The sequence below is a fragment of the Olea europaea genome, unplaced genomic scaffold, assembly GCF_002742605.1.
Source record: "Olea europaea var. sylvestris unplaced genomic scaffold, O_europaea_v1 scaffold537, whole genome shotgun sequence".
Lineage (NCBI taxonomy): Eukaryota > Viridiplantae > Streptophyta > Magnoliopsida > Lamiales > Oleaceae > Olea > Olea europaea.
Genome location: NW_019263695.1, coordinates 552,679 through 557,756, shown reverse-complemented (window position 1 = coordinate 557,756; position 5,078 = coordinate 552,679).

Genomic DNA, 5,078 nt, shown 5'->3' with positions numbered 1-5,078 from the left:
GACGAAACAGGGGAGAAGGTTTCAACATAATCAATGCCTTCTCGTTGAGTGAAACCTTTTGCAACCAATCTTGCTTTCTTTCGTTCAACATTTCCTTTTGAATCTAATTTACTTTTGAAAATCCACTTGTTATCTACAGCCTTAGCATCTGGAAGAAGTTCAACAAGATCCCAAACTTTATTCCTTTTCATGGAATTCATTTCATCTTCCATGGCAGCTATCCAATTATCTGCCTCAGGACTTGTCAATGCTTGATTATAAGTTACAGGATCAACAATATGCCCAATATTAAAATCGCTCTCCAATAAATATGTAACATAATCACTGGGCAATGCAGATCTTCTTTCCCTTTGTGGTCTCCCAACTTGTGGCTCAGGAACCGATCCAATCGTTGTTTGAGGAATTGGAAATTCCTCCTGGTTCCTCGGTTCTTCATTAACAACTTCAATTGGTTGGAAACCAACTCTTTCCTGTATGATGGGAACTGGAACAACAACTTGATTGGGTTCAACAAGAATTTCTCTCAACGTGGAACTCCCACTATCTCCAAAATCGTTCTCCAGAAACTTAGCAGTAATGGACTCCACAATTCTAGTGCCGCGATTTGGACAGTAAAAATTATATCCCTTTGATCTATCCGGATACCCAATAAAGTAGCTAGGAGTTGATTTGGGGTCTAATTTCTTTTCAAATGGATTATAAATCCTAACCTCAGCTGGACATCCCCAAACTTTAAAGTGAGCCATACTTGGCTTACATCCTGTTCATAATTCAAAAGGTGTCTTTACAACAGCTTTACTTGGAACTCTTTTCAAAATATACATAGCTGTTTTCAAGGCTTCACCCCACAAATATTTAAGCAAATTTGTTCTACTCATCATACTTCTGACCATATCTTTTAGAGTTCGATTACGTATTTCAGAAACAACATTCTGCTCAAGTGTCCCTGGCATGGTGTATTGGGGCACTATTCCACACTCTTGTAAAAATTTTGCAAAATCACCCATATTTTGACTAGACTCATCATATTTCCCATAGTACTCACCACCTCGATCAGATCTTACAACTTTGATACTTTTCCCACATTGTTTCTCTACTTCCAGTTTGAAAACTTTGAATTTCTCAAGTGCATGTGATTTGTCGTTAATCAAATAAACATATCCATATCGTGAGAAATCATCAATGAAAGTTATGAAATATTTATTCCCACATATAGTGGAAAGCAAAGGTCCACTGATATCAGTGTGAATTAAGTCCAAAATTCCATTACTCCTAGTCGAACCCTTCTCGTAGACTTAGTTAACTTTCCTCTTATACAATCTATACAGGTGTCAAAATCGGAGAAGTCTAAGGAATGAAGTATCTCATCTTTTACTAATCTTTCCATTCTATCCTTAGAAATATGACCCAATCGCTTATGCCACAACATAGAGGATGATTCACGAATTAAAGCCCTTTTCTTTGATACATTTGTAACACACGAGACATCACCAAAAGTAGCCAAAGATAATTTGTATAAACCATCACATAAAATGCCATTTCCAATTAAACGAGAATCATTAAATAACTTAACCATTCCATTACCAAAATTAAATGTAAAATCACAAGCATCAAGTTTTGGTATAGAAATTAAATTCCATCTCATCTGCGGTACATAAACTGTATTTTCCAAAACAAGATAAAAACCAGACTCTAAAGTTAACTTCACTACTCCTATGAATTCAACCTTCACTTGGAATCCATTTGCAACGCTCAAGCTTACTTCATTCTCACTTGGCCTCCGTTTGCTTATGAACTCCTGCAAGGAATTCGCAATATGAATACTAGCTCCTGAGTCTAACCACCAAGAATTCAAAGGTACATCTACTAAAGAAGACTCAAAACAAACTGAGGCCAAGGGAATACCTGAAGAACTCTTCTTCTTTTCCAACCAAATCTTGAACTTAAAACAGTCTTTCTGCCAGTGACCCTTCTTTTTACAGAACTTGCATTGATCATTTTTCTTTATAACTGCTTTGGGACCACTAAGATTTTTATTCTGCTGACTTCGGTGGGACTTATTACCCTTACGAAACTTAGGTTTATGATTATGAGAAGGCCCCTTATTCTGTGATGGTTGAAAAGCTAATTGCACAGTTTCAACAGTTTCACGGCTCATCTTACACTCTTCTTGGGCACACACTGCTATGAGATCATTCAAATTCCACTTATCCCGCTGAGCATTGTAAGCAACCTTAAGTTGATTAAACTTACTAGGAAAGCTATTCAATACATGATAGACTAGGAAAGGCTCCGCAATGGGAATGTCAAGAGCCTTTAGCTTAGATGATATATTTATCATTTTCATGACATGCTCCCTAACACCATTTCGTACCATCATATTTCATGCTCATAAATTTATCCATCAGATCCCCAGTTTTGGCTTTATCAGACTCAATAAATTTTTCTCCTATGGCATCCATAAAACTTTTGGCATTTTCATTATCAGGGATGGCACCTAGAATGGAATCAGATATCGATCGCTTAATGATTTTCAAACAGAGTTTGTTAGCCCTTTCCCATTTTTCATACTCGGCTACATATTCAACGGTACTCTTATCTGTGGGTTTTTCAAGCTTTTCTCCATTGCAAAATCCAAGCCCAAAAGACCAAGTGCTATTTCTACGTCTCGTTTCTATCTCACATAGTTATTCCCAGTCAAAGTTTCAATAGCAGACAATTGATTCGAAAGAGATGAGGCATTATAAACTGTGGAAACATAAAATATTACTCTTAATAACATCCAAACTTAATGCATGCAATCAAATAGATGATATAATATCCAACTAATTAATATGGGCTATTAATTAGATAATCCGTAATTTAAATCGAAACATATAAATTTTATTACGGTAAGAGCCTAGGTGCATCGTCATAAAGTCACCTTTGGGTCGACAATACAACATGCTATAAGGTACTCTTAAAACACATCATGTAGCCAGTTAACAAAATTACACTGATTTTCGAAACACCAACACCTTTGGGCAAAAGAAAATTTCTAAACCAAAATAAGTTCGTTAACTTTCTCATGTCATTTTCCAAAAATATTACATATAATAACACCTTTGGGCAAGATATTATATGCAATAAATCAAAAGTTATTGGGCAAAAATATATGTATTTTTATTGTAGAGAAAATCGAATAAATAATAATGAGTGTGCTACTTTGGCAGCTACTACCCATTTTTATTTCAAAATATTTCTCTTAGTGGGAAAACAAGAATCATCGCAAGGCCCATAGAAAAATTCAATCACAAAATAACAATCATGGAACAATTATAATCATTAATCAATGAATGGCAAAATTCACATGTGATTGAGAACTAAAATTGGCAACAAAATTTTAATATATAAAAGGCGAAATTTAAACGAACAAATAATAACAACAATAATTATACATTTAACGAAAATATAAAAGTTGTCAATTATTATTATTATTATTTTAAACGGGTCAATTTTAAATAAAATTTTAATTTGGATCAAAATTGAAATTTTAGGGTCAAAACTTTAAAAAACCAATTTGAAACCCTTAAATTTCAATTCAAAACAAATATATTTATTTATTTATTTTTGTTTTGAAATTTGCAATCTGACCCCCAGGTTTAAAATTAAAACCAGGTCCTCCGGTTTCTTAAATTACAAGCAGCCTTTCTCTTATTATTTACAAACTTAACCCCCCAATCTATAATTGTAAACAGGGGCTTGAAAATCAGCTATTTACAATAGGAGCCCCCGTCTTCCCCTTACTGCTCTTTCAAAAACGCCCAATTACTTGATCTGAAGACACAATTAACAAAGTATGCCAACAACTCAATCATGGACCATAAAACCTTCCCGCTTAATTACGCAATACCATTATAAAGAAAAAATACACCAGCAATATGTAGTCAAATAGACCTCATCTGAATGCATATTTTAAATCAAGGAATATTTCAAAAATGGTTCATGTGGCACAAGTACAGATCTTGGGCAAAACAATTCTAAGCGTCAACTCAAAGCCAAAAGAAGCATATGATAATATACTTAGAATTAATCACCATATAATATACTTAAGCCTTAATCACCATATAAAATATGCGAATAAATAAGTAAAAAACTGCACCGAATCAACCCCCAATACGGTAGCAAAAACATTAAAAAAGCAAGATTACAATTTTCTAAAAGCAGTTTGTGTGTGTGTGTGTGTATATATATATATAGTGAGAGAAAGTTAGAGAGAGAGAGAGCATTAATTGATGCAGTTTCTAAAAGAGGAGTAGTTGTCTGAAAATCAAAGTGAGAGCATGCGTGTTATTGGTTACCATGTGGGGCAGTTAAAACCTTTTAATTAATCAGTCAAAAATTACAGAAAGAATATTAGTTTTATGTAGGATTTTTGATCTTAGCATTAAGCTCTGATATCAATTGTTACTATTTATTTGTAATCATGCCAAGAATTAAAAATCACTACATAATAAATTAATAAAAACTAATTCATACCTGCGGAAGCCATTGTTGATATGAATTATAGTTGTAATAGTAGACAAGATCTTTCCCTCCTTGCTCTTCACAACAGTATTAGCTATCAATGGGGCAAGCCAATAAAACATATGGAGAGGAGAGGGGACCTAGCCTTTATATAGGAAATAATTGAGCCGTCCCATTACGACTAGAATTCTAATTAGGGTTTATTTCCGACCCACATACTTTAAATTACCACATCAAATTAATTACAACCCGTAAGGTGTAAAAGGCCTAATTGATCACTTAATAAATTTGGCCCAAACACAAATATCATTATGAGTCATATATCTAACCCGTAAAATTTGCAATCCAATGTGAAGCCCACATATGAAATAATTAATTATTCCAACATTTTTTGCTAGCCACTTCCCAAATGATTTTGCTATATGTACTCCAGAATTTACATAAGGAATTATGTCTACGTGGTACTTTACCATTTGTCAGTTTAAAATACATTCAACTTTTTTATTCAATATTTTCCCTCCACTTCATTTCCGATAACCGCTTATATACCATTTTTATATACAAGTAGCAAA